This window comes from Callorhinus ursinus, unplaced genomic scaffold (assembly GCF_003265705.2).
Source record: "Callorhinus ursinus isolate GAN/ISIS: 27379988/994484 unplaced genomic scaffold, GSC_fseal_2.0 scaffold6, whole genome shotgun sequence".
NCBI lineage: Eukaryota > Metazoa > Chordata > Mammalia > Carnivora > Otariidae > Callorhinus > Callorhinus ursinus.
Window position 1 is genome coordinate 45,079,230 of NW_027397068.1, and position 20,519 is coordinate 45,099,748.

Here is a 20,519-nt window from a genome sequence, read left to right on the forward strand (position 1 = left end):
GAACTAAACACTCCGAAGACTGGAGTCCATCCATCACCGCTTCCCAAGTGTATTCTTTCCTCATGCAAGACTAACTTTAATCGTCTAACTTAATCAAAATAATTACTCTATGAAAGTCATGGCCATGGCAAAGTCTACACAGTAAACAAACCAAAATACAGCTAAGCTTTCATACATTGACTGGACAAAGAGATTAAAATCAAGGCCAAGGTCAAAGCCATGTTGGTACCTCCTTTAACTCACTAAGAATAGTCAATGCTCTTGCTAAATGGGAGTCAGTAGACAAAAAAAGAAAGAAAATAAATGATACAAAAAGCCCAATTTGGGTGTTTTTATAAATTTTCATTTTTGAGATTAAAATCTCAGTTCTGTAAAAATAAACAACATGGTACACAGATGGCAAGCCCAAATTGGGATTCCAGTTCAATGTATTATGTGTGCCATCTGAAATACACTCTGGTGGCCATTTAAAACCTCAAAACTACAAAAATACATACAAATACATGCAAATTAATCCATGGTAGAATCCAATGCTTAGGTTTTAAATGCTGTGTGCCAGTCTTCTGATTATGCACAGTATCTAGTCTCCTTATTTTATCACTTTTGTTTTGTGTTTTACATTAAGCATTGTAAATAAGTTGGAAGAAAGATGTGGCTTTCTAACCATTAAAAAAACTCTTTGTATGTCTAGCTCTATGCTCACAATTCCCCATCAGGCACAGGAGTGAGCTGATGGCACATACAGTTTAGTCTACAGTTCAGTGAAAACACATTCTTTGGCACCCCTGACCACTAAGATGACCGGGCAGTCGTAGGTAGCATCATCCTAAAATTCTCAGATAAACTGTGATTGTAGTGCCTAATGGTAACAACCTGATGGAAGTTACAGGTCATGTTCAGGTTAGGCCATACTTTGTGACAAAAGTATCCAGAATAAGAAAGTAAGATTTCTCCCTAAAATACTTGCAGTATATGAATATCTCCCATAAAATGATGACCACAAACACCAAAATATATATACTCTGTTTAAAAATATTTTTTAGATATAGTATTTATACACTTGAGAAATGTCTTATTTTGCATCTGAAATTCCCTTTATAAATTTCTCTATTTCCAAGTGATCACTCTCTTTCATTCACCTTTTCATTAATCCTGCTATTCAATTTGCACTTACCCTGCATTCTAATATAATTTTAAAAGCATAAGAAAACCATAAAAAATTGAGGAAGACACAAATAAATGGAAAGATATTCTGTGTTCATGAATTGGAATAATCAATATTGTTAAAATGTCCATATACCCAAAGCAATCTACAGATTCAGTGTGATAGCTATCAAAACTCCAATGGCGTGATGCCTGGGTGGCTCAGTTGGTTAAGTGTCTGATTCAGGTCATGATCTCAGGGTCATGAGATCGATCCCCTCATCTGCTTGAGATTCTGTCTCTCCCTCTCCCTCTGACCCTTCCCATCTCTCTCTCTCTTCCATGCTCTTTCTAAAATAAATAAATAAATCTTTAGAAAAATCCCAGTGGCATTTTTGAAAGAAATAGGACAAACTATCCTAATATTTGCATGGAACCATTAAAGACCCTGAAAAGTCAAAGCAATCTTAAGAATGAAGAACAAGGCTAGAGGCATCATGCTCCCTGGTTTCAAATTACATTACAAAATTACAGTAATTAAAACAGTATTGTACTGACATAAAACAGACACATAGATCAGTGGAACAGGATAGAGAGAATTATTTATAGCAAAGGAGCCAAGAATATACAATGGGGAGAGAAGAGTCTCTTTTTTTTTCTTTTTAAGATTTTATTTATTTATTTGACAGAGACACAGCAAGAGAGGGAACGTAAGCAGGGGGAGTGGGAGAGGGAGAAGCAGGCTTCCCGCCGAGCAGGGAGCCCGATTTGGGGCTCGATCCCAGGACCCCGGAATCATGACTGAGCCAAAGGCAGATGCTTAATGACTGAGCCACCCAGGTGCCCTGAGAACAGTCTCTTTAATAAAAGGTGTTGGGAAAGCTGTACAGCTACACAAAAAGAATGAAATTAGACCACTATTTTGCACCTTATACAAAAATTAACTCAAAATAGATTAGACTTCAATGTAAGACTTGAAACCATTAAACTCCTAGAAGAAAATATAGGCAGTAAACCCCTTGACACAGGTCTTGGGGATGAATTTGTGAATCTGACACAAAAAAGTGAAAGCAAGAAAAGCAAAAAACAGGTAAGTGGGACTGCATCATACTAAATAAAACGCTTCTACACAGCAAAGGAAATCATCAAAAAGATGAAAAGGCAACCTACTCAATGGGAGAAAATATTTACACTTCATATATCTGATAAGGGGTTAATAACCAACATACATAAAGAACTTGTACAACTCAACAGCAAAAAAAAAAAAAATCTAATTAAAAAATGGGCAGCAGATCTGAATACACATTTGTCTGAAGATGACACACAGATGGCCAACGGGTACATGAAAAGATACTCAACATCATTAATCACTAGGGAAATGCAAATGAAAAAACAATGAGATGTCAGCTCATACCAATCAGAATGACTACAATCAAAAAGAGAAACAATAACAAGTGTTGGCAAAGATGTGGAGAAAAGGGAGCCCTCGAGCGTTGTTGTTGGGAATGTAAACTGATGCAATCATTATGGAAAACAGAATGGAGTTTCCTCAAAAAATTAAAAATAGAACTACCCCATGATTCAGCAATTCTACTTTTGGGTACTTATACAAATAAAACACTAATTTGGAAGACACATGCACCCCATATTTATTGCTGATTATTTATAAAGCCAAGATATGGAAACCAAAGTGTGCACGTATCTATACATATAAACAATAAAATATTATTCAGCCATAACAATAAGGAAATCTTGCCATTTGTGCAGCATGAATGGACCTCAAGGGTATCATGCTAAGTGAAATGTCAGGCAGACAAAGACAAATACTATATGATTTCTCCTATATGTGGAATCTAAAAAAATTAAAAAAATAGAAAAGAAAAAAAATGAATAAAGTTCATAGATACAGACAACAGATTGATGGTTGCTAGAAGTGGGAGTATGGGGGTGGAAAAATAGGTAAAGGGGTTACAAATTTATCAAAAATACAAAGTAAATTGAAAAAATGTAACTGTGTTAGAGATAGAAGACATAACTTCATTGAAGGGAATGGGGAAAAATAACCTAAGTAAATTAAGAAATGAGTAGAGGCAATGAGACAAGAAACAAACAAAAAAACAAAAAGAGCAGCTATTCCTAGTAATGATCTAAAGTTTACAGGTGACTTTAGGGTGCAGCATCATCGAGACACCATGATTCTGAACAGTAAATGTGGAAGTCTGTTCAAAGAAAAAAAAAACCTGTCAGAAAACCTGTCACACCTGTCAGAATGGATAAAATCAACAACACAAGAAACAACACAGGTTGGTGTGAGGATGTGGAGAAAAAGGAACCCTCTTGCACTGCTGGTGGGAATGCAAACTGGTGCAGCCACTGTGGAAAACAGTATGGAGGTTCCTTAAAACATTAAAAATAGAACTACCTTACAATGCAGCAATTGCAATACTAGGTATTTACCCAAAGGATACAAAAATACTAATTCAAAGTAATACATGCACCCTGATGTTTATAGCAGCATTATCTACAATAGCCACATTATGGAAAGAGCCCACTGTCAATCAACTGCTGAATGGATAAAGATGTGGTGTGTATGTATATGTGTGTGTGTGTATATATAAATATATATATATACACATATATATATATATAAAATATTATCCAGGATTAAAAAATAATTAAATCTTGCCATTTTCCACAAGAGGGACAGCGATAGGGAGTATAATATTAAGCAAAATAAGTCAGAGAGAGACAAATGTCATATGATCTCACTCATATGCGGAATTTAAGAAACAAAACAAATGAGCAAAAGGAAAAATAAAAGGGAGAGAGACAAAGCAGGAAACAGACTCTTAACCATAGAGAACAAACTGATGATTACCAGAAAGGAGGTGGGTAGGGAGATGGGAGAAATAGGAGATAGGGATTAAAGAGTACACTTAACATCATAAAAAAAGAAAAAACTAGAAAAAAATAATAAATGAAAAAATAAAGTAGACATATGAATGTGAAAAATGTGGAAATGAAAAGTAGAGGTGAAAAAGGAAGCTATTTAACACTTTCTGAACTGAAAGCCTTAAGAAACAAATCTTAAACCTTGTTATATTACCGACTATATATTTCTACATTTTCTCCTAAGCTAATCATAAAATAGAGAATTAATTTTCCTATTTATAAATTTAAATAATTATAGAAATAAGTAGAAATGTTCTTCTAACTAATCTTATTATATCCAATTTCTTTTTGCCTTCTGGCTTCCTCTATAAAACCCCTCTATAGAGCACTGAAAACAGGGAATGCATGTGCTATTTAATTCTGCTCTGGGTGAATAGCTATTGGAACTGCTTGAAGAAGTTCTGAATAGCCCTAGAGCTAAGGCAAAGTATGCACAAACTTGGTGCTTCTCTAGGCTTGGAAGAACAAGACCAGATGCAAATGTATCCACACGGAGGGACTCGATGTCAAAAGCAGAAGGTACCTGGAGGCAAGAGAAAGAAAAGCAAAAATGAACTATTGGGACTTCATCAAGATAAAAAGCTTCTGCACAGTGAAGGAAATAATCAACAAAACTAAAACACAGTGTATGGAATGGTAGAAGATAGTTGCAAATGACGTATCTGATAAAGGATTAGTATCCATAATCTATAAAGAACTTATCAAACTCAACACCCAAAAAACAAATAATCCAGTTAAGAAATACCAGAAGACATGAATAGACATTTTTCCAAAAAAGACATCCAGATGGCTAACAGACACATGAAAACATGCTCAACATCTCTCGGCATCAGGGAAATACAAATCAAAACCACGATGAGATACCACCTCATACCAGTCAGAATGGCTAAAATTAACAAGTCAGGAAACAACAAATGTTGGTGAGGATGTGTAGAAAGGGGAACCTTCTTGCACTGTTTGTTGGTGGGAATGCAAACTGGTGTAGCCACTCTGGAAAACAGTATGGAGGTTCTTCAAAAAGTTAAAAATAGAACTACCCTGTGATCCAGTAATTGCACTACTAGGTATTTACCCAAAGGATACAAAAATACTGATTTGAATGGAAACATGTACCCCAATGTTTATAGCAGCATTATCAAAAATAGCCAAATTATGGAAAGAGCCTAGATGTCCAACGACTAATGAATGGATAAAGATGTGGGGTGTGTGTGTGTGTGTGTGTGTGTGTGTGTGTATACACACATATATATGTATATCTAATGGAGTATTATTTGGCCATCAAAAAGAATGAAATCTTGCCATGTGGGGCACCTGGGTGGCTCAGTTGTTAAGCGTCTGGCTTCAGCTCAGGTCATGATCCCAGGGTCCTGGGATCGAGCCCTACATCGGGCTCCCTGCTCCGCGGGAAGCCTGCTTCTCCTCTCCCACTCCCCCTGCTTGTGTTCCCTCTCTCGCTGTGTCTCTCTCTGTCAAATAAATAAATAAAATCTTAAAAAAAAAAAAAAAGAAATCTTGCTATTTGCAACAACGTGGAGGGAGCTAGAGTATATCATGCCAAGCAAAGTAAGTCAGTCAGAGAAAGACAAATACCATATGATTCCACTCATATGTGGAATTTAAGAAACAAAACAGATGAACATATGGGAAGGGGGGAAAATAAGAGAAGGAAATAAATCATAAGAGACTCCTAAAGACAAACAACAAACAGGGTTGATGGAGGGAGGCTGGTGGGGGATGGGCTAGATGGGTGATGGGTATTAAGGAGGGTACTTGTTACGATGAGCACCGGGTGTTGTAAGTAAGTGATGAATCACTAAATTCTACTCCTGAAATCAATATTACACTATATATTAACTAACTAGAATTTAAATAAAAATTTGAAAAACTAAAAAAAAAAAGCAGAAGCAACTCACAACCCTTTACTTTCTTAATCTCCTTTTCAACAAATAGGTAGACAGGTAGACAGCTATCCAGTTTACACACCGTGGAAAAGAAAACAAGTTCTACACCCTCAATTCTTCTATTTCTATGAGTTGGCAAAAGTTGTATCTATTATGTAGCATGTAAAAAAATACCTAGGGTTCAACTTTGACAGTGAGAATTTTGTTTTGGTATATTTAAATGCTGCTTACTTTGACCCTCAAATAAACCATATTTTTAAAATTCTCATTTTAAATTAGGGGAAGGTAGCTTTATAAATCCTACACATTTGTGTATAAGCCACTACCATAATTTCAGTAACCAGTATTTTATTGACTGGTATAAAAAAACAAAGAATTGTGAAAAGAAATCGTTTTCTAAGAGGCAGATTCATTCTACATGGTCAATATGTTTTTAAATCTGTATTTTTCACAGTTGCTTAAGGAAATACTGCAAACTGTACTGTTATTACTAAAACAGTGACTTAAAACATAATTTTACTTTCACCTAGTGTAATATTCAGAAACACACATTCAACACACACACAGACACACACACACACACAGCACAAAACTCAATTATTTTGAGCTCTATGGCATCTGCAATAACTCAGAGGATGTCACTGTCTAATTACATTTTCTTTTAATTGGCATGTGCCCTTTTTTTCCCCAGTTTTTATTGAGGTGGGATCTTTTCAGCCACACACACACACACACAAACATATTTGTGCATGTACACTTATATACATATACTGTCCATATGATCGGGACTCTTCTATGCCACTCCTCTGAATTCTACAAGGTCTGATGAGGGGCAACTATATATAGATGGATTTTTATATTAGAGCATAAATAGCAGAGACTCGAGACTGTTCTACTATGACATTAATTCAGAGAAAAGCCTATCAAAGAATTCAACAATAAAATTACCTAAAGTCCTCACAATGATCCATTATTCTTGTGCCTCACCAATAATTTCACTGTATTTCTGAGATATGAATATGTGAAATTTTTAATTTTCTAAATTGAAATAGTCATAGAATAACCTGATGTAGAAGGATATTTCTGAGAACTGACTATGATATATACAAGCTGGGTATAAGTGCTGTTTTGAGGACTGAATAATTTAAAGAAATGACCTAACATGGTGAATGGCACATAGGGGCATCACAGGAAAGAGCATCTATAACAAACAATGTAAATAACCATAATGATGATAAAACAATGGAGATCACATTCATTAATGCCCTGTCAAGTGTTTTGAAATTTATTAAATGTTCTTTCTTCCCAATTTTTTACTTTCCATTTTCAAATTTTTATTAGGTATTCCCATACATGTGATTTTATAAAACAGTTCTCGTTCTTTCTCTCTCAATTTTACTTTTCTAGTAAAAGGAAATTCAGGAAAAAAACAAGAAATTGAAGAAAGTTGTGGGGCAAAATTTTGGCAGAAACTTGGGAAGAGGTACAGCAAGGGAGTAACCTTCATGTAGCAAAGGATCACATTAAAATATTTTGTATAAGTCATTCACATGTTATTGCCTCTTACATAAAGTACACAGATACTGTGGAAGATGTTAAAGTGAAAGAAACAATAATAGGCCACAGGAGCTTAACATGTATTTAGTAAAGATGGTAGCTAAGAAAAAAAGATAAATAATTAAAACAGTATGATATAAGTGGCATATGAATAGAATAAATTACTATAGGAATTCAAAAGGGAGAAAGAACTTTCACTTGTCCAATGGAGGAGACATTTGCAGCATTAGATCTTAACGGATTAGGCAAGAAGATCTATAGACATAGTTTGGAGAAATAATACAAAAGGAGAGGAAAATAATGCAAATCCCATTTGGTTGCTGAATAAAGTTATCTAGTAGGAGATTATGTAGGAAAAACTGATCAGGAAAAGATGGGGAGTATGTTGGATGGCATGATAAGAGATTACACTTGATCTAAAAGGCTACAGAGAGTCACTGAGTGGGCAGAAAATTGATATAATGAATTAATTACTTTAGAAAACTTAATTTGGAGGTCGTATCAAGTGTGCAGGCCTGGAGGTAAAGAAATCCAAAGGTTGCAATGTGTTAGGGGAGAATAAGGGGCTAAGAAGTAGTGTGACTTCAAAAGGGATAGAGGTAACGTTGGGTTGGAAATTGGTGGGCCATGAACAGTTTAAAGTTAAGTTGGTAAAAAAAAAAAAAAAGAGAGAAGAAAAGAAAGAAAAGAAGTCAAACTCTCTAGATCATTCTACTTTTTGAAATCTGTGTTCAGTAGATCAGTACACTAATTCAACTCTTTCCCCTAAGTCATCAGTCAGGGGAGGTTCAGACTGGGTGAAATCCGTGACATAAGGACTGAGGACACTAGCAGTGGAATTAAAAGACTTAATTAATTAATTAATTAATTAATTTGAGAGCACTCAAGCGATTGGGGGAGGGGCGGGGGGGAGAGAGAGAGAGAATCTTAAGCAGGCTCCACGCCCAGCACAGAGCCCAACACAGGGCTCCATCTGACAACCCTGAGATCATAACCTGCGCTGAAGTCAAGAGTCAGAAGCTTAACCGAATGAGCCACCCAGGAGCCCCTGGAATTAAAAAGGTTTAAGGCCATCTGTGATATACTTGGAAAATAGGGTTGGGGGGGCTTACATTAAGAAGTAGGTGAAGAAACTGGAACTATAAGCAAAATCTAGTCCTTTCCCATTCTACTCTAGCTGATGAATCTCAACTCCTTTTATTAACTGCCCTGTAGACAAATGTGCAACCAAATTGGCATAAAACCCTCTTCCATTCATTCATTTCCAATAAATCCTAGGAAAATACTAAGCTGTAAATTGAAAAAAAATACATGATGAGAAATGTCAGTATTATCTGGTTTTCTCTGTTTTCCCTGCCAAACGTTGATCAGCCAATTTTACTAATGTTTCCCATTCCCTTTTTCCTCATATTGCTCATCTACTTCCTAGTTGCTATAGTGAAAGTGGCCACATAAAATCAAGAAAAATTAAAAAGACATAGTAGAAAATTTACATATCAAATCTATAGCCAGGATTATACAATTAGCAGGTAAACAAAGAAGTTCACATATCACTGCCCTTACTTAAATTCTAAACAGATCGGGCCTGGGATTTATGCCTGTAACAATTTTTGTGTCAAATATTTAACCCAACTTGATAGGATAAAATGAAGAATTAATAATTCTCTGAAGGTTAAGAAAAATAAAGGCAACATGAACAGACAGAACATGTTGACTTTGAGTCACTTCTCAATAGCGAGATGATTTAATAAGTGGTTCTAGATAATAGATAAAAGGGAATTCAATTTTTTTGGTCCTTGCTAAACAACACGTGACATGACAGGTCAATATCCATGTCCTTTTGTAGTGATAATCTCTAGTTATTCTGAAAGAGTTGTGAAAACAAAAGCTTTAGCAGCTACAAGAGAATCAAGAGCAAAGATCGTCTTTCCCGAGAATCAGTTTTTAATGATAAAACTTATTATCCAGCTGTCAGTCAGAGAAAAACAGAAGATGTCCCAAAGCTCATGCCAAGGGAAAAAAAAAAGAAGATCTTGTCAAAGATGTACACAAACTAAGAACACTGAAGCATGACAGGGAGCTTCCATGCTCCCGGCTGCCTTTTCATCAGAAATCCTCGAAGCTGACTGCAAAGCACAATTTTCATTCCATTTATTAAAACAAATACAAGTAAAGTGAATTTCCTGACTGCGAGGGAAAATATTTGTTAGTGTAAAGTAAAAAAATAATTGAGATGAAGTTTCTGAACAAAGGTGACTTAAAAGAAAATAAAAAGGAAGAAAACACTGGCATACCTTGGGGGAGGAAAACCCTAAGGTCTTTGGAAGAGACTGTCTTTACTTTTCCCTACTGATGCTTTGTATTTTTATTCTTTTCCTTGTGCTAAGGATTGAGGATAATCAAGGTTTTACATTGCACATCTTTTCAATCCCATAGCATCATTAGTCTTGCCAAAAGATTTCATCTCTGCTCCCATGGGTCAAATTGAGTTAATGATAAGTTGGCGAGATGACTTGATTAGTACGGTAACATGAGGGAGCCTCAGGTCCAGGAATAATCACAAACCAACTGTCAGCTGTTCTGGCTTTCTGGCTGTGTTGTTAAAATGACAAGCTTGGACTCAGGGGATATAGAATGGCAGGGTGTATGGCTCACTCAGCCCTCCCGCAGAGTCACAGAAATATTTACCCAGCACCATCAGAACAATACCAAGCACATCATTAAATTAAACCAAAACATGTCATTTTCACTGCTTTTCAGAGTCTGACTGAAGTTTATCAGATAATTCCAACAGCCGTAACATTTGCATCCTCTCTAAAATAATACTAAGGAAAGCATTTGATTTTTAGAGAACAAGAATACCAAAGTGACAAGGAAAAAAGACAAAGATAATTCTTTTTCCAATAGATACATCTTACTGAATGTCATATCATGAATCCTCATTTCTAAAACAGGAGGAATGAAATTTTGGGGCCTCTTTAATGTTTTTTTCTCTTAACTGTTTATGTGATAATATTAGACTGTATTGGAAGAAATGTGATTACCATCAATGAATCCACTTCAATTCATCTCTGATATTGCATATTCCACTTATGTGTTATAATCTGAACACAATTTAAGAAATAAAACAGTCTCAAATAGATACCTGCCTATACTTGAATAAAGCATAAAATAGAAAAAAGAAAAGGCATTTTCTTAATTTATGGAAGAAAAAAAAAGAAAAATCGACTCCTACTTTAAAAACAAGCTTTATCTTTCAGAAAAATATTTAGCAACAGCATTAATCAGACACGAGAGGTAGAGTGATTTGTATATAACCCTAAAAAAACATAATATGGAACATAATATGTAGTGTAAAAAATAAAATGGCTTTAGAAGAGTTGTATATAGTGATGACAAAACTCCAGAGGCGATTTTCAATGCTTTTCTTTTTAATCCCTAAAAAGAAGATAAATGACACACTTCTTAGGTTGTCCGAAAAAATGAGGTAAATACTTTGTATGCCAAGTACACTGGTTGGCCCATGTATATGCGTGGAAATTTTATTTTCTGAACAGTAAAGCAAATCGTTTTAATATATTTTTATATTTTAAATTAAAAACCTAATGAAAACAGAACCTAAGAACTCAATTGTTGTGTAGTAGTTACAATGCTGGTTCCAATTTTTAACTTCCTGTCTTCACACTATTTGCCATGTGACTTTGCTCACACTGAGGAAGTGGGGTCTATTTCTCCATCCTTTGATGTTGGACTTGCCTTCTGACTTGCTTTGGGCACAGAATGAGGCGAACATGATGGCGTGCTGGTTCTCAGCGTATATCTCAAAAAGTCCTGTGAGCTCCTGCTTGTTTCTTAACCTCCATCATCCCTTTTAGAATAAGAGATACATGCGGAGCAGAACCTCTTTGTTCCTACTTGTAGTCCAGAGGCTGGTCTAGATCAGCCATGAGCCAGTTTACCAGCACATTGGTGAGAGCCACCACAGGCTCCTAGCCATCCATTCCAGAAGTGTGAGCAGGACATGCCTGCTCTATGCCGTGACGGGGCTCTCTGGTTAGTTGAGATCCAGCAATTTGCTATGATCTCTATTCCTTAGCGTTCCACTTGGTAAATTACCTTAATATTTGTGTGAAGACTATGTCCGTGATCTCTCCATTGAACAGTCCTTTACAAATTTTATTTCTCCACAATGGGTTGTTGCTGAGCCACTACATGCTTATTTAGCATTCCTTTTGTTAAGTGCTTGCCATATGCAGATACTAGGGTATATGATATATGCTTTAAAAATGACTTTAAATGAATTTGTTTTTCTCTTCATTTCCTGTATGCTCTTTGAGGGTAGGTTCATTTGCTCACTATGCTCCCACAGATACTAACAGAGCGAATGTTGGACGATAATTCTGAGTAAAACACAAAAGTACTTTATTCTAAGTCATAATAACTGAGCTGGTTTCTGGTTCCTTACTCCATCATCATGACATAACATTTATTAAAATTGCTTAATTTTTCATATCAATATGACTTTGTAGGTACATATAAAAGTGAATCTGTAATTTTTTTTCTTTTGAATGGATAGGTCTGACAGAAAAAATGCCTTTACATGTATATTTTTAAAAAAATATTTTATTTATTTATTTGACAGAGAGAGACACAGTGAGAGAGGGAACACAAGCAGGGGAAGCAGTTGAGGGAGAGGAAGAAGCAGGCTTCCCGCTGAGCAGGGAGCCCGATGCGGGGCTTGATCCCAGGACCCTGGGATCATGACCTGAGCCGAAGGCAAACGCTTAACGACTGAGCCACCCAGGCGCCCCTCCACGTATATTTTTATCCTAACATTTCTAACACTGCTTCGATACAGAAATAGTAGGTGTTTTCCTCAATTACATAACTCCCTTGTAAACATTTTATGCCTGTCCTTGAATGTGTCAGTCAGTAAATTCAAACTAGAACCCTTACTATGAAGTATATTAATGAAATGTTAAGAGGGCCCATTTTAAGTGAAGCTATCTTATGACATGAAAGCCTCCACCCCTCCTCTGAACAACAATTACATTATATGATATGCCAAGTATGTATGGACCATTTTGCTCCTTACAAAGATTATGATTTTACTACGGCAACTTAGATCCTTCTTTTATTCCTTCTTCAAACATATTCAGTAGACTAATTTGCTTTTGATCCCATTTCTGAAGAGGAGAAAACTTCTAAATTAAAAGCTACAGTACACAAATTTCAAAAGTGACACATTTTAACACATCATTTGATTTTAAAATTCCAGTGTCTGGTAACACGCTTGCTTCAGGGGAATAGAAAGACAGATAAGGACTGCAGGGGTGATGATTATTTGTCCATTTCCTTTTCTGAAGCCACCATTTATTCTATGCTTTCATGCATGATTAACAGCTTGCAGATCCTTCACTTGTAATCAATAGTTGTGAAGTTTTATATTAAGTTTAGAGATTAGACAGCCTTGATTATAAATTTTATCGATTTGTACAGCTTAGCTGCAGAAATCCCTGTACATTTTTCAGAGATTAAATTAAAAGGAGATATATGGCCTACACACACTAGAAATGCCAGTGTGATTATAAGCTGTGACCTCTTTATACTCATTCCTCTAGATGAATAAAACGTATCTAGTGCACCAAAACATGAATCAGCATGTCAACAAAGCATCAAGCTGAGATAGTAAGCACAGTGAAAATGTGACAAAAAGAATTACAAAATTGCAAGGAAACCTGCCTAACACTATAATTAATACAGGAGACTTGCAAGAATTAATTGCTTCAGCTCATTTGTAAATTAGGAAATTGACAGAGATAAGAAGAATGAATTCCTTAACTTCTACCTGGAAAATCTGAGCCTATATTAAAACCGAAGATTCATGATCTCTTAAGATAAAAGAACAAGGGCAAACATTTTTTCAATTACTAGAAAAATAAATAAGGTCATTTTAAAGCTAGTGAATAATCTAATGACCATAAAATTTGTAATCAGATCAGCTTTATGAATATTTCCACCTTAAAAACTTTTAAAGCACCACTGTATTTTTATGTCCATTATTTTAAGGTCTTAGAATGTCCAGGAAAAAAATTTATTAATAAACATCTTTACACTCAGCAAATGGGGGGGGGGCTAATATTTTCCAACTTCAAAACCTTACTCTATTCTTTTAATGTTCTATTTTGGCTTTTCTATTATGTTCTATTTTAGCCTTTGTTCCTTTATGAAATGTCTTTTATTATACTAATTGATTTTGTCCCCAAATCTGCATTAAGTCCCGTATACGATGACACATAAGGCAGAAATAGGTAATAGGCGATTCATCTCGGCATGCATTTTGAAGCATTCATTTCCTTACCTTTGGAAAGTTATTCAACAACTAGGCTTAGAGCATGGCCTGAGCCTTGAGCCAGTCTATAGGGTTAGACAAATGTCCCAGTGTGTTTTATATTGGCCTTAAAGAAAATGAAATCCCCTTAAATTGTGTAAGTAAAAAAGTACCCTATTTATCATTAAACACTTTATGCAGAATATTTGATGAAGAGGTTTTCTATTAAAAGTTACTAATATTTTCAAGTGATTCCACAGGACAACATAAAATGGTGACCACATATGGAAATGATGACCAAGGAGATTGCTTTCCTTTGTTTCTACTAACTAGTACTAGTAAGGCTACATTGTGAAGTATTATGTAGAAGCTCCTAATTTCTAGATATTCACAGAAGAACAGAAGAAGAAGAAAGTATGTAAAAGCATAGAAGTACTAAGGAATTATTTCATGTTTGTTTTTAGTAGTCTTAAAGGTTTTGATTCCTCTACAAAAATCTTGACAATATCATTGGCTCCTCTGTTCATCACTTAGCCCCTCATCAGTGACCCAGTCTATTTACTGCATCATTTCATAAGATCTATGGCATTTCTCTGTCCCTCTCTTTAATCCAGGGCCTAATCCTCTCTCACCTAAACTACTGGGAATTCTTGCTACTACCAACACTTTCCAGTGCATTCTTCACCCAGACCTTCCAAAGTGCAGTTCTCATTACATAACTGTGGAAGGTTTCCTAAGCTAAACAAATAAGTTAAACACTCTTCTTCTTGAACCCAAGGATCTCCTAATATAACTTTATCTCATTTACTTCTCCCAACACCCTGTACTCCAGCCAGTCTACTCATGTGATACCAAAGCTAATGTGAACTGCCCAACATATGTACTATTGTTCACTTCATTCCATCTACTTAGAATATCTTCCCCCTGTAGATGTCCCTATGGACGTACTTGAATGCCCTGTTAAAAATATTTTCCCAGTGAAAGCCTGCCCCAGGATGACTTACAAAGTAATAAGTGATCTTTAATTCTCAAAGGCTTTTATCTATACTTCTATTAAGGCATTTAATGCATAATATCTTCCATTCATCTTGTATGTCTGTGTATTCAGGTCTCCTATGTGAACATGTAAACTTGAAATCACAAACTATGCCCTATATGGAGATAAGCAGAACATGTAAAATGGGCCTTGAGGAAATAGTGCTAAATAAATAAGTGTTAAAATACTGAATCAGGAAACATGTTCGAAATATATAGTCAATTTTTAAAAAAATGAATAAACTACAACATCAGTTTTTACTAGAACAATTAACTTTAACAAATATTTAGTGAGTAAATACAAATGAGCCCGACTAATTCTGTAGGATATAAAAATAAGTAAGACATGACCCCTTTCCTTGCAAAACTCACAGTGTGGAGAAAAAACAGGCCCACACACAGGTAAATTGCACTTTAACGTGGTAAAATTAAAGCACTATTGGACCAAAGTGGTCAATGAAATTTTATTGATGAGAGGAACAGTAAGTTGTTTCACCATAGTAATAACAATCAAGCTCTTTCTAAAGGATGACGAGGTGTTTTCATGGTGGAGGGAGTGACTCTGAAGAACCCCCAGAAAAAATAAGGTTGCAGAAAATCCTTGCTGCATTTTGGACAGCAAAGGAAAATTTCCACTCCTAGTATCACTGTACCTCTCTAACACTCTATTCATTCTTGCCAGGAGGAGCAAAGCATGTATTGAGAAGGTAAACACTTCTGGGTAAACTCCTAAAAGTGTTGGTAAACACTTCTAGGTAAACGCCCAGGACACAAGCTGCAGGGGGAGACCCTGGGGTACAAGCAGGCACTCTTCCCTAATCAGGGCTGCCCTACAGTAACCTGTATCTTCATTAAAATACATTTACTTTGCGATTTTGATCCCCACCTTGTGGGGAATGGCTGCCATGACAGTTCCAACCAGAACCAAATTGGGCCAAAAATTCCCCCAACGCACGGGTAGGAGGAGTCCCTTAGATGACTGGAGACAACCTCCATCAGAGACCACCCTAGCAAATAGAAAAAACAAGACAGTCCTGACCCCAGGCACAGTTGCCATCTCTGGGCCTGCCTGCTTCCCACCTTAAAGAGTGTACTTTCGCTTCGATCACTATTAAATGCTTGCTTGCCTAAGAGCTTGGCTCTGAATTCTTTCTTGGCCCAACTCAGGAACTGAGGCCAAGGCACAGGACTCTCTGCTAACACCCCACCCCCAACCTCAGGTCTTCTGGCCTCAGACCCGCTATTCTCAGTCTAATCTACTTGTCAGATGCCACTCAAGCCAGGCACATTGTTGCCTCTGGCAGGGGCTTTGACTTCCTCTTCTGTCTAAAATGTTCTTCTCCCAGATAGCCACTTGTGTCACTCACAGCTTTACTCAAATGTCACCTTCTTCCCGAACTTTTCCTTAACCATCTTTTTAAAAATCCAAATGCTTCATTTTTCTCCCTAGCATTTACTACCATCTAATTATCATTAATATTTTACTTTTTTAATCTTTATCATTTCCTATCTCCCCATACTAAAATGCTTGGTACAAAATCACTATTCAATAAATATTTGGGTTGATGAATGAATGAATGGATGAATATATAAATTAAATGGACCTTAATGCAGTCAGTAAGTTCCTGGAACACAATAAATGAGCTATAAATTTTTGCTGATTGAAGGTTACTTTAATAACAGAAAAGTCACCATTAAAATTCTATGTCTGAATTTAGCTATAAAGTGAAATTTAAACTACTGACCATATGTATCCTCTGGACATAGCATTAACATATTTAATGCTTAAGAAGGAAAGTAACAATTTTAATTTGAATAACAAAAATGTCAAATTACTAGGAGAAATCAAGTGACAAGAGGGGAAAAGGTTGTTGCAGAACCTTTGAAAAACGGAAGGTGGAGAATATTTGACAGAAGGAAGTGTACATTTAATGTTGGAAATTTGAAAAGTACTTTAAAAATTTTATCTATCAAGAATATCGGGCTAGTATAATGATATTCATTTTGAACTGCCTTTTATTGTTTTCTGATCTTTCAAGTATTTTTTCTTATTTTCCCAACTAGAGAACAAGTTTCTCCAGGGCAAGGAACATATTTACTACCTCACTTATTTCTTATTCAGTGCTACGCATAGAGTAAGAAAGCGATGAATATATTAACTTTAAACAATTTTACCCTAAAGGAGTTGTTATGAAATCTAAGGACTTTGAACATTAAATATCAAAATAATCCTCATCAAGACAGAAGGGAAAAAAAATCCTTGAAGTCAATGGATGTTATTTTCAAAGCATAGGAAGAATAAACTTTTAGTATCTTAGATTATTTGATATTCCAACTTAAAATTTAGATGTTCTGCATGAGTTTAATTTATAATTAATTTATTTTATTATTGTGTTTTAGGTTACACTATAGAACAGATGGTGTCATTAAAAGCATATTAAACATCTTTTTCATTCGCATGGAGATCTAAAGAATTAGTTCTTTAATTAGAACCTGCATCAGCACTGTTTACATGGCTTTACTGTCAATCATACTCTGTGATTCCTGTGGTCAAGAACCTCTGGGCGCTGCTTCTATTTATAGTAGCCTGTTTCACTGGCTTAGAACAAGTTTCACAAGAATATTACCTAGCCTCTATGCTTGTACACATGGTATGTCACCTAAGTTATCGAATGTAGCCACAGGCAGGAGAGTTGAGACTTCTATTTGTGAGACTATGTGTATGAAATAAGTTTAAGGAAATGAGCTGTGGAATGGGACTTCCAGTTACTTTTTTTTTTTTTTTTTGAATTTATTTGACATGGGGCGCCTGGGTGGCTCAGTCATTAAGTGTCTGCCTTCAGCTCAGGTCATGATCCCAGGGTCCTGGGATTGAGCCCCACATAGGGCTCCCCGCTCCGCGGGAAGCCTGCTTCTCCCTCTCCCACTCTCCCCGCTTGTGTTGCCTCTCTCGCTGTGTCTCTCTCTGTCAAATAAACAAAATCTTGAAAAAAAAAAAAGAATTTATTTATTTGACACAGAGAGAGAAGTACAACTTGGCACACTGTATGAATGAAATGTGGCTATTAATTTTTATTTTAATTCTGTATTAGGGGTCTAATATCATTATCACTTACAAGAATAAAATCCTGAAGATGAGGGTGCCTGGGTGGTGCAGTTAAGTGTCTGACTCTTGGTTTCGGCTCAGGCCACGATCTTAGGGTTGTGAGATCAGGCCCCATGTCCGGCTCCATGCTCCGCGTGGAATCTGCTTGAGTTTCTCTCTCCCTCTCCCTCTGCTTCCCCCCACCATGCCTCTGCTCTCTCTCAATAAATAAATAAATAAATAAATAAACAAACAAACAAATAAATCTTTTTAAAAAAATCCTGAAGATTTTTGGGAAGAGGTTGTTTTTTGTTTTTCCCCCAAACTGGATTTTCCCCCAAACTTCCACCTGTAGCTATTTAACCCATCTTCTATTCCCCATATAGAAAATAAAAGCATTCATTTATAAGTTCAAAATGTAAAGTTAAATAATTTTTGAAAAAAAAAGTATGTTTCTGAATTACTTTGCCCGTTTTCAGGTCCTTGAAGAATATGTGTGTAAAGTACTACGGAAAACTTCTAACTCGAAATAAAAACAGCCTCCAAATCGAACAGAAATCTAACAAATAGAAAACTTTAAAAAGAACAGATAATGCTGCTAAACATAAAGCTTTTCTGCTAAACTGAATCGCTTGAGCCCATCCAGTCATTTTCATTTGTGAGTGCAAACTCTTCTTTTCTGCAAGTGAAGTCTTCAATATATTGTTAAACACTAGTGCTGAAAATTTCAAGAATTCTAGTTTTGAATGTAAAGCTAAAGGGAAAGCCATTTAAAGGATTTTGTTGTTTATTTATCTTCTACATGAATGGTTGCTCAAGGACATTTTCAGCAACCAAATGTCATGATCAAACTGTAGCTATTTATAATATTCTGATACTTTCTTGGAACATTTTAGTATGACTTTTAAAATCTAAAGAGTATTTGGTAAGTACAAACCATCTGAGCACCTGAAAAAGGTACCTTACCATGAATTCTTCAAAACTGGGTCTAATTTAAAGAAATATCTAAGTAGTTAATTTTTGATTCTTCTGAAATTATAATGATTTTTCTGGAATTAGGACTGTATATCCAGTCATCTACCAATAAATTCTCACAAGTACACTAAATTCAAAATTCAAATAATTATACTTCAACAAGTTACCTATACTTCACTAGCACATAGGATTTCTGCTTGCTTGTTTTTTTTTAAAAAAATACATAATAAGTGGAAGGCCTTAAAAAAAATCATTTAAATGTACTCGGCTACTGAGGTATGGCAGTTCCATCTCATTTCTTTTTCTTCTATATGCTTTGAGAATGCATTTTCTTTTTTCTTTTTTAAAGATTTTATTTATTTATTTGACAGAGAGAGACACAGCGAGAGAGGGAACATAAACAGGGGGAGTGGGAGAGGGAGAAGCAGGCCTCCCGCGGAGCAGGGAGTCCGATGCGGAGCTCGATCCCAGGACCCTGGGACCATGACCTGAGCCGAAGGCAGACGTGTAACGACTGAGCCACCCAGGCGCCCTGTATGCATTTTCTAAAGTAAAGTATAACTTATTTGTCTGGTTCATCAAGGAATGAAGTACATCAGAAATACGTATTTTAAAGACATTTTGTAACATTTTCTTAAAGCATTCACAGTTTGATTATTATAATTATTTAGGGAATCCTTTTTCCAAAAAATCCTCTTTCCTGACATCTTAAAAATTGTATATTGAAAATATTAACTAAACCAATTATTCAAGCTCATCATCATGGCTGTGTTATTTTAGAATCTTTACTTTTTAATCTTTCTCTCCTGGTAAAATACTAAGTTAAATGCTTCTTAGACTTTTAGAATGCCTTCTCTCTTCCAAGGGGACTGTGCATTTTGCAAAGACAAAAAGCACGCCGTATTTCTTTGCATTCATCATGGATTTAAGTACAATGTCACATAGTAAATGCTCACTTAAAATTAACCTATTAATTAGGTTAATTAATTAACCTGACCTTCAGCTCAGGTCATGATCCTGGAGTCCCAGGATCGAGTCCCGTGTCGGGCTCCCTGCTCAGTGGGGAGTCTGCTTCTCCCTCTGACCCTTCCCCCTCTCATGTGCTCGCTCTCTCTTATTCCCTCTCTCAAATAAAATCTTTAAAAAAAATTAACCTGTTGAATGAAGAATAACTTCATTAGTTTTCACTAAATGAACACATTAAATGTTTTCTTTAGGGACAATCATCTCATCTTTTTGATGTCCCTTTGATGAGCAAAAGCATGTATGAGGTCCTCTAGCCCAAAGGAGTACAATGCACAAAGTGATGGGGCAATAAATGCTATTTATTCAATGTCTTTAAATATTAGCTTTGTTAAAGTAAAAAAAAAACCCCAATGATAAATTTATAACTAATTACAAATAAAAATAAATTATAAATCATCAGTTATTTTATCAAGACCTGACACAGGGCGCCTGGGTGGCTCAGTTGGTTAAGCGACTGCCTTCGGCTCAGGTCATGATCCTGGAGTCCCGGGATCGAGTCCCGCATCGGGCTCCC

At 35.9% G+C, this 20,519-nt stretch overlaps 1 protein-coding gene across 5 annotated transcripts in view; it reads right to left on the reverse strand.

Moving 5' to 3' along the window:
- Positions 1 to 20,519, reverse strand: part of PTPRK (protein tyrosine phosphatase receptor type K) — a 552,323-nt gene that overhangs the window by 120,973 nt on the left and 410,831 nt on the right. The gene's annotated exons all lie outside the window — the stretch shown is intronic.